Raw genomic sequence first — 10846 nt, 5'->3', positions numbered from 1 at the left:
AAATCAATACTAAACAGTTCTAAAATTAATTTCGTTTATGTCGTGTGTTTTCGGAACTCAAATTACGCTTCCTAATCGTATTTGTTACAGCCCTATTTAATTTTCTTCATAGTAATCACACCATGTTCTTTTGAAAATGTACCCCTTAAAAATTTTAGCTTTACCATATTATACACATTACAAGAAGATTACACAGTCTTCGACTGTCAATTTGTCCTTTACACAAGAGTATTACCCTATGCACATTATCACACATATTGTCTGCACAAAATATTTATCTTGTATTCTTGTGTACTCTTTTGATTTTTTTAAACCTTTTCATAATCACTGAAATAACTTTTTCATCTAATTACAAATTATCAATTGAGCAAATATTGTTTTAGAATAAAATTATAATTTTTAAATGTTAAACATGTATAATAAAAATAAGTAAAAATTGTATACATCAATAAACATTTTTATTTAAATTTACTTAAGTTTAGTAGACATGTCAACATAACGTGTGATAATGTGTATACCGTAAATATTTTTGTGTAAGAAACAAATTTACGGTCAAATACTGTGCAGATAATTTACTTGTAATGTGCTTACGGTAAAATTAAGAGTATTGCACAGGGCATTTCTCCTTGAACATGGTGTGAATCTGTGGTGAAAATAAAAATGGTCTGTGAACAAAAATAACAAACTACTCACCTATTCTAGCAGAAACATCAAAATATATGACTCTTATAATTATAAATAATACTAATACTAATACTACTCATATTATTTTAAATATAATAGCTTACCTTTTTTTCCATTTGTTAGACTTATAGGTACACATTTCGGTTAGTACTAATTATCTATTGTAATATTGTAACCTAACCTAGCCAATAATATATTGTGTAGTAGATCGTACTATATAAAACCTAATGAAACCAAAAACTAAAAACATGTAAATGTGTTATGTGTTGCGCACTGCATTGGATTCGAAATGTATTAAAAAAATGACAAAAATATACAACCGTTCAACTTGAACGGCTGGGTTTAAGTTTGTATTAGACATATTTTGATTAGTTTACAAATTTAGTATAATATATAAAGCAAACTAATATAATGTTAATTATTATGTGGTTCATAATAAAAATTAGCGGTTTGAGCTGAATTATGGGGCAAAATTTATAATAGTTTGTCCTTAATGGTGTGTTCGGTAAAACTTCATACACATTATCGACAGGTGAATAGGATTTGCCATTTGGTGACACTTAATTTGGTTTTATTTTCATCGTCAGTTTGAACATAATATCTATCATATTTCATGCAATTTATTATTAAGTAGACATGTACAGTTTGATATTTAGAATAAAATAATGCAAATAGTATGTCATATTAATTTACGTCTATTAATTATATTTCAATACTAAAGTTTATTATATAAGTGACGAATATAAATATTGTTGATAATATTGATTCATAATCTGTTTCACAACTGTGAATACATCGTTATCGTTATAATAAGATCTCGAACTTTATTGCATTAAAAATACTTTAAAACTGCATTATAAAAATAAAATGACATTAAAAACCAAACGTTTCTTCAACATAATTTTAATTTTTACGCCATTGAACCATAAAATAGTTTTATAACTTTCAAGAAATCAGCCAAGTACTTCATATAGACGTATATAATATTTATATACAATTTATATTATTTTAACTTACATAATATTTTTATAGTTTGAGTAACTACATAAAATTGAACTAATTTAATATAATATGTACTACCTATAATATAATAATTATTGTATTAATATCATACGATTAATATTTAATTTTAAACGAAAATGAGTACTTATTTGTTATTTAATAAATATTGAGATAATAAATTAACAGTAGTCAGATATTCGCAACCCTTGGATTAAAGATAATAATATAATATTGGTAAGCTGAATAAAATACAACATAATCCAAATTACGTGAATCAACACAGATCTAGTGGAGGCTGCAGTCGAGTATTTACCAATTTATTTGTATACTCTTTTTCACGACAAATTCGTATCATTATAATGAGAATTGAGAACTAATTTTTGCGGTGAAAACTTTCAGTTAATTGTCATAAAGGAAAACATTTGATTAAACATTGTTATTTGTTATAAATTATAATACTAAAAAATATACCAATATACATAGAAAAGTGTTGTTGCTTGTTTTTTTTTCCATTACCTACCTGTTTCATTTTATTGGTATCCATTATAACTTTGGATAAATCTTACGAACTATATTTTAGTCTTCAGTACATTTTATATGTATATTGTACATATTATACAGAATCACATTTTATCTTATAGCGGTTCAAACCCTGAAATATATTTACCTTGTTATTTGTGTTATCCATTAATGAAGGGTTCATTAACTCTTATATATATACACCATTATACCCATAGTCCTATAGGTAGGTTCTATATATATGTGACAGATTTTTATTGTTCTATGCAATTACCTACTTAATTATTTCTTATGAGACCATTAAGGTTTTGATAAAATGTAAAGTTCTTTTTGTGTCAAGTTTATGTTTATAATATAACATAATTATACGGGATATTCTTAATTTACAAAACTTAATACTCAATCTCTCGAATACGATTATAACAAATCAACGTATTATTATATGACTCTGTGATAATTTTATTGATTCAAAAAACTTTTAGTTGAAGAATGTATTCATTCTGTGTTTAATTATACCTTGATATTATACTATATGCAAAGTAAATGCTGTGTTTGTTAATGTCTAAACTAAAAAAATATTTTTTTGTAAAACAAAAGAACAATTATTAATTCAAGCGTTACCTAAAGCTATATTATTATTTTAAACTGTTTAAATTTAACGATAAAATTTAATTTATTATATACATACATTTACAATATACATATATTTCAACACTGCTTTATATTGCTATTGACGATAATACAAACGCCTCTCGGACCAAAAGCGAGTTCACAGAACTTTTGTACACATCGCGACAATAACGAACCACGCGCGTACGTGTGCGGTGGCAAAGACATTCGGTTGTTATGTGATACACGTAGAACAGTTTGATGAGAAACTTAAAATTGTAAGGCAAATGTTTCCGAGCCCAGTGTAATGGTCCGACTAATGAATTTATTATTCTCGGAGGACATCACGACAATGTTTAAATAGTAGACATAATAATCTAATACGATATAATAATAAATAGAGGTTAATTTAAAGGCGCATAACAGGTAAAGTTAATTCACATGGAGTTAATTTTTCATATAAACAATATAATAATATACTATCTATACAAAGACTGAGTTGGATCCAAAGAAATACAGAAAGCGGTGTAAAAAGTTTATTTTAAAATCTTGCATTTTCACCAGAATATTGTTTTATAAATTCTATTTTTTATAAGCTAATTAAGCTCGAGTACACATATTTTACTGTAATGCATCACAGAATAAAAATCCTTGTATAATATAAATTCACGATAGAACGATCGCACGATATGATAAATTTGTCCGTTATTATTTTGATCCGATGAAAATACGTGGGCGCACTTAGTGTAATGTGAACGAGTGTCTTTCAAAAAAAAATATGTTGCAAACTTTTTCGGCGTCGCTTCCTGTATAAAATAAATAATCGAATCACATCCGCTTTGTACGCGAGTATTTCAATCCGCATCAATTGAATGGGATTGGCTTGAAATGTCATTCGGTGTTTTCGGCGCGCTTTCTTGTATATGGAAAAAAAAGACATCAATAAACGTCCTTGACTTGGCACATTCTTTGAAATCTTTTGGATCGGATTTATAGCCGACCGACTAAATACCTCTTCTGCGATTCGGTTAAATGGAATTAAACAAGTAGGACTTTATTTCAATTTTTTTTTTCCCATTCGAATTAGATAATCTATACAGTTTTTATACAATAAGCTCGAGCGATGTTTCTATGTTAGGATTAAGTTTAGGTGGATGTCTCGAGGTGCGGAGAGAGAAGCCGCTGAAAAAAATCTTGAAACACACAGAACTAATAATATACTAAATAATCCGTCCACGGTTTTTGCCAGAAGTCGCATTTCCCGGGTGCATTATATTTTGGAAAATCGACATCCACGCATGTTTGTTTTATTACAGCGTGTTATAGCGTATACGTGACGGCGTCACGTGTTTTATTTACACCGTATACCTACGGCATGTACATTTATTTGTCTTTTTAAGGTACGCTTCGGGTACGCGGAACCAGGTTATCCGAGCCGACGGAGACATTTGTATTAGTAACGGTGAAAGGAGCTTACAAAATAATAATAGTAATAATAATAAATAAAAAGGGCGAGAGAGGTCCCTGAAAAAAAAGGTAACGATAATATTGGATGGGACAGACAACAATAATGGTGAAACGTATGCGATCCATTCGTGCTTGCAATTTCGACGATACATTATTATGCACGCTATGCGAAACAAGACCACGGACAAATTGCCTCGATACTATTATATACAGTACACACACCCAGCATGATAGTATATATCCGATATTTTCGAGTTACGAGATCCGTGCGAAATCGATAATATTATTCCGAGAGCATATCAATAATACCCAGAGAATATTGTGCCCTGGTGCGGATTTGTTACGAACTTTTTTTCGTTCATGATATACCTATAGAAGATGCGTAAATCATAAAAATAAAAAGAATCACAGTAAAAACGTAAATATTCAAAAGCAAAAGAAATAAAAGTGATAAATATAATAACGGCTCATCCACTCACACCATGATTATAGACGATTCGGGAATTCGGTATAATATTGACTACATTAATTATTATATAGACCCATTTTGCAATTTGTCGCACGCGCCGTTAAAGCATAATATGTGCAGAAACGTCGACAAACATAATGTTCTAGCACACATGGTGTAATTCTTAAATAGTTGTATGTTATTCGAAAAACGATCGCTTTACGGGGTATGATCCAATATTCAATCTTATATATAATATTAACGTTATAACAAACGTAATTTCAGCAGTATATTAAATCGATATTGTGTGTTTCAAGTTTGTATGTTTGTAAAATAATGTTGTGGGTATCTGTTTATTTAATCGTATTTCAGCCAAACGATCATAATTTTTAATTATTATTTCGTTAGAAATCGTGGTGGCTAAAACGTATTTTGTACACGTCATATAATATGACGTAGACAATCTTTTAGTCGTATCATATTCTTTGTTTTGCACAACAAAATATAAACTAAAATAAATGAAGTCGTTTTAGTTTGCTAATGTACGAGATTTTATTACAAATTCTGTGTACAAAATATTAAATGTTGAAATACATTTTACGAACACACTATGAATTTCATTCTTATGTTATATATATATGCCTATAATAATGTTACAAACGTTTATCGAAAACCAATTCAGTCGCTATTTGTGTTATAGATAATAACTGAATTATTGGTGTTGATTATACAGTTATTTAAAAATAGCAAGTATTACGATTTTCGTTTATGATAAATTGATAAAGGTACCTACCAACATTTGCAATTTCATGTTTATACACACGCATGTAGTGATATTGCATACACAGATCGCCGTGATACGAAATTGATGGACAGTGACGTGACGTGACGTGATGGTTTTACGTATTTAAATAATACCTACAATATTAATTTACGACTGTTTCTTTTTTTATTGTTCTTAATTAACATTAGTTACAAATTACAATTACAATTTTTTTTTTTTAAATTTTTTATACCGTAGTTTAGTTTTGTTTAAGAATTTGTGTGATGGTGTGTAAGTCTGGTTCGAGTGCTGCGTCTAAGGCGTTAGGTATGTTAAAGTTTCTATGTTCATCTGTGTATTGGAGGTATTTGGTGATTAAGTGGTTGACTGAGAGTTCAGTTCCACAAGAAATGCACCGTGGTTTTTCTCTTTTTTCCATTTGTAAGACGGGTATGGCCAGTGCGGAGTCTGTTTATAATTACTTTATCCTTTCTATTTGGAGGGAAATTTGGCCAGCCGAAGATTGTGTTTTTTTATTATACGACCATTTTAATTAATATTTAAATAAGGTTACATTTCAGTATTGTTCGCATGAGATAACAGCTATTGAGTACCTATAAAAGTTTTCTAAATGTTTCACTTACATAATAGTATTATATGTTATTACCTAAGATATAATATATAGTGAAACTTGGTAGACATGATTTAGTATTTTTCTTAGCCAAACTCATATACGTAAATGTTTAATGAGAATATTGTATTTTTATAAAAACAAAAGCCGACTGTAAAATATATATTAATACATATTGCATAAAGGTTAATCACAACACATACATAACTATATACATATACACAATTGAAACTTTTGATATAGGAATATCTATATCTTGACGTGTAATCGCGTGCTGTGTTGTTGTAACTAGTGACACTGCAAGCATAGAACCTATTTGTTTACATATTATGCATGCAATTATATTTGAGTTTGAACTAAGAATATTATCCATTATCAAGATATCGGGGAGAAATATTCTTGCACAGACCGAAATACTTATCTTTTTTCGAGGACATTAAAATTTTGTTCATTGAGTTAGTAGTCCAAACTCCAAATTATATACAGGTGTCCGTTAAGTCAAGTTACACCGTATACAGATTATAACATTTCACACGTTTTAACAGTATTTGAATAATATTGGTACCTACAAATGCTACACAAAATAATAAAAGAAAATGTCGATTTAATAAAAGATTAAAACAAAGGATGAATTAAATAATTGAATGTAAGAAAATTATTTTTAAATCGTATAACGTAAGCATTTAATTACATCGACTGGGTAAAAATAGTCTCTCGAGAAAGGTTTCTCTAAACAAATCATTGCGTAAAGTACAACGTACAAGCTACTCTAATAGAAGCTCGGTGCAAATAAACTTTTGTAAATACATAAAAATTGTTTAGAGTTTGTATGAAAAATTAGTTTTTACAGCTAAGAAAGTTCATGATGAATATACTTGCCAGTTGCCATACCCTTTTTGACCCGAAATGGTAATGTCATTTTCAAGTTTGTAACTTCTCTTCCTTGAGATTCTATACATGTTACTTTACGTTGAGAAAAAAAATAATGTAAAACAAGTCAGGAGCGTATGAAAATTAAAAATAGTTTTTTCCAAACAAATGTTCAAATAATTCGATTTATTCTATAGGATAAAAATACTATAATATTTATATAATAATATGTGTTAGAAAATAAATTTATTGAAATTTGCATTATCTTACAATAATTTTTTCAAAAAAACTGTAAGAATGACGTAAGTACATTAAATAAATTTATATTTTAAGTTGTACGTATTGTACGTATAGTACCTAGTACGTTTATTGCTACGTTTAGTGACAATTTAATGTCAAACTATGAATCGTTTACGAGAATTATATTATCTGTACCACTTCGGTTCTAACGAAAGTATTTTGTTCTTCGAGATACCAAAATTATCATGGTTTATATCTCTAACTTAATTACGATAGTAATTAATTAATGCGGTATCGTTGGTATATGACGTGTGCACGCGAGGTAACATTAAAAAAATAACACTGAATAGACTTCGTTTGTACCTTGTGTTCTGATTGCTTTGTTGATACGAAATTAACAGGGTTATTCCCATTTGAAAACGTATTGTTGCCAGATATATGAATGATTGAATATATTTATATTATCATTGTCAGTACGCGTATTCGTTTGAAGAAAGCATGAGTTAGCAAACAACTAGATTGACGCGGAAAAACGGATAAAACTATAAAAGGATATCATTAATGAACAATAAAAAAAATATATACCTAATAATATATTATGTATAACACATATATTGTGACCTTTCAGAATATGCGATTTAACACCAACAAAATTTTTTTTGCATTCATATTATATACCTATAAGCATAATACGTCTGTAGGTACACCAGTTTACTATAGGTACTAGATAATATAGTTGCAGAGACTATAGAAAGAAAAACGAATTTATTTATTTTTGATCGTTAAATCCTTATTGATCAAACTCTGCTCATGCTATTTAAATATTTAAATATTTCTTTGATGCTTTAATACGATTTTTTGAAATCTGTGCATTTTTAAATCTGTGATAAACAATAATATATGTATAGTTTACGTACTACATTAATACTAGTTAATTACTAGTTAAATATGAATATTAAATCGGTAAAAAAAATCAACCATTTATTTAGTTTAACGTTTTATATTATTAGATATTCTGAGGCATAAAGTGAAATAATTGACCAATTAGTACATACATATTATATAATAATCGTATCTATACAGTATACACGTTTGTCGACCTAATTTATAATATTATTATCTAACTAAGTTTTATAAATAAGTTTTTATATGTATTTTTGTCGTTTTATATGGCAAATATAATATCTGAAATTTATCGCCTTTCAATATTTTCATCTTATATACTCACTACATCCATTATCATTTAGCTTCTTTAAGTACATACATTAGAGTTATTTTTTCCCGATAATATTATAAGCTATTACTAAATATTTTACAACGCTATCAAATTTAACGAAACACATGTTATACGGTGAGCTATCGGATTACGCGAAACGGGATCCATCTGTATATATGTATACTAATCGCAGGTCAAGTTGGAGTACAAACATGACATAATACTATTTTATAGGACACACCAAACAGCTTATGATAATAATATAGATTCGTGGCCGATAATATAATATTATGTGTGACAGTGACGTGTATACGGTTCATCGTGGTATTGACAATATGGTATACCGCTATCGCGGAGTTTCATCGCACACTCGACTCTTGCTGCAAGACCAAGACCAAGACCAAGATCAATATGGTACTGGTCTAGTAAGACCAAGACCAAGATTAGGCTTGCAAGAACAAGACCAAACCAATACCGAAGCTGCAAGACTCTTGCAGTCTTGCAATTATTTTTTCCCCTCGAAAACACATTTGTGTACCTATCTAGATTCCATTAACTAATATTTTATAACGAACATAATGAGAATTTATTTGTATTGTTATGAAATTTTATCATTACCTATCATTTCGAGGAAATGGCGAATTATTGAAAAAAAGATTAAAAATATAATGAGAATTAACATCACAAAATAACATAGTTGTTTCATACTAATTTACAGTTACTGAAAAATTATTTTTTTTTCCCAAAATCGATAAAAACGTCGAAAGTTGTCTTGCTAATAGAATAATGTATGTCCATAACACACCTTTACTTTGAATCGAATATACTAATAATTGCTGAAAGTCATTACAGACTACGGTAGGTATCATTTTAATAGGAAGTACGTTTTTATTTTCGTTCGTAGCTTGTGTGATTTTTCTGTACTAGACATTGTGTTCTTAAACTAGTGTCTTATACAGTACCTATAGCATTTCATTAGTGTCGTAAACTTGTTGTCTGTTAATAATACACCTTGTTATAGTTGTTGTTATTGTACCTTTAAAATGAATGACATTGAAGATGTAGTGGACCAAAGCGAGTGTGTGAATGAATTAGAAGATAATAACCAACGTTTTAAAAGTAAATTTAGTGATTATTATGAAATAATATGTTTAAACAATAAAATTTCTGGTTTTTGTAAATTGTGCGGAATAAAAAAAAAGAAAAAAAGAAAAATATTAAGAAACAACAATTTAATTTTTATAAACATTATATTGGTCAATAACTAGTAATTAGCAATTAGTAATAACCTATTGATATTTATTATAAACGCAATAGGAACTTAGAAAAATAATTATGCTGGTAAATTGATTCATACAACTATACAAGTAGAATAATATAAGCATAATTTAAAATGCAAAGTTTTAAACGAGTATAATAAAAATTAAATTGTTTGACTTGTTTTATGTTAATGTTTGATTTATGAATGTACTATGTAATATATTGGACTAAGTTTCATCTTAGAGATCATAGCAAAAAACGTACATACAGCTATAACTAGTATTAAGTTTTTTTTTTATATATTTTGTGAAAATAGCAAGAGCCTTGCAAGAGTCTTGCGCAAGACCAAGACCAAGACCGATATTAAGGTGTATACCCAAGACCAAGACCAAGACTGAGTCTGCAAGACCAAGACCAAGATTTTGAAAGTCTTGGTCTTAGTCTTGTTTTGATCATCACTACACTCGACGAAAAATGAATTGTACGAAACGGCACTCTCCAAAACCACTGTCACCTCACGCACTACTATAATATTATCACAGTCAGACTTCAACACAGTTGACTCGTCGGCTTGTTAAAATATCGTGTAAAAGATGCCACAAATGGCAGTAAAAAAAAAACCAACCACCTGCAACAATGTTTCCACGGCTGTCTCAGATTAACGACGGTGTGATGTATATTATAGTCGGCCAGTCAGGTTACGTTTGCTTTGATTATTGTACAACACGTAGTGAGAGGAATATTGTGGCACATATTATTATGTGGGACATTTGAAAATTGTGTGTTGTACTAATTCTTCTTATACCGATTCCCGTGGTCCTTGCGAGTTCAGAGTATTAATTTCCACGGACAGTGGACTTACGTACATAACTCGTTGGGTCACTGGCCCTGAGAGAAAGTCAACTGTTGTCTGTTGTAGTTCGTAATGATAACCACTCTTCGTTTGCACGAGTCTTATAATTCAAAAATCAGGCAATGAATCTAGGACAGTATTCATTTGAGTAGTCCATCGCGCTTCGTCGTGTATTATTTTGCGAAGGACCATTTTTGCTATAAACCATAGACTTTTTTCATCACAATCCATTGTATTTTGGGTTACATTATTTCAGTGCACCACTCAGTAGTTCGTACAACTTA

At 29.2% G+C, this 10846-nt stretch overlaps 1 protein-coding gene across 3 annotated transcripts in view; it reads left to right on the top strand.

Moving 5' to 3' along the window:
- The window catches only part of LOC100168794 (glycoprotein 3-alpha-L-fucosyltransferase A), a 35700-nt gene that overhangs the window by 7999 nt on the left and 16855 nt on the right, over positions 1-10846 (top strand). The window lies entirely within an intron of this gene.

The sequence above is a fragment of the Acyrthosiphon pisum genome, chromosome A2 (genome assembly GCF_005508785.2).
Source record: "Acyrthosiphon pisum isolate AL4f chromosome A2, pea_aphid_22Mar2018_4r6ur, whole genome shotgun sequence".
In the NCBI taxonomy this organism is placed as follows: domain Eukaryota; kingdom Metazoa; phylum Arthropoda; class Insecta; order Hemiptera; family Aphididae; genus Acyrthosiphon; species Acyrthosiphon pisum.
The sequence above is the reverse complement of the archived record's forward strand: the minus strand, read 5'-3'. Positions and strand labels throughout refer to the sequence as shown.